Source organism: Sinocyclocheilus grahami, unplaced genomic scaffold (assembly GCF_001515645.1).
Source record: "Sinocyclocheilus grahami isolate Dianchi unplaced genomic scaffold, SAMN03320097.WGS_v1.1 scaffold666.1, whole genome shotgun sequence".
NCBI classification, from domain to species: domain Eukaryota; kingdom Metazoa; phylum Chordata; class Actinopteri; order Cypriniformes; family Cyprinidae; genus Sinocyclocheilus; species Sinocyclocheilus grahami.
In genome coordinates, this window is record NW_015505845.1 from 276,588 (window position 1) to 276,867 (window position 280).

At 37.1% G+C, this 280-nt stretch overlaps 1 protein-coding gene across 1 annotated transcript in view; it reads right to left on the reverse strand.

Annotated features, from left to right (window-relative positions):
• The window catches only part of frmd4bb (FERM domain containing 4Bb), a 40,261-nt gene that overhangs the window by 16,102 nt on the left and 23,879 nt on the right, over positions 1-280 (reverse strand). The window lies entirely within an intron of this gene.

Consider the following 280-nt stretch of genomic DNA (forward strand, 5'->3'; position numbering starts at 1 on the left):
AGATGACCTACAATAATGTACAGTATTTGAAAAATAATGTGTTTTTTGAACATTAAAGCATGTCAACATATTCTGTTACACCAAATAATGATCTTTAAAATAGCATCATATGACCCCTTTAATGCTGTTCCTCGCGTCCCCCTGCTCTGCACACACTCTGCATCTTTCTCTCTCTCATATTCAGCTCAGCTCCAACAATAAACTATTACAATTACACACTTATTTTCACATAGCTATGAGAAGCATTAAACATGGACGCGCGTGCAGTTGCCGTACTGTA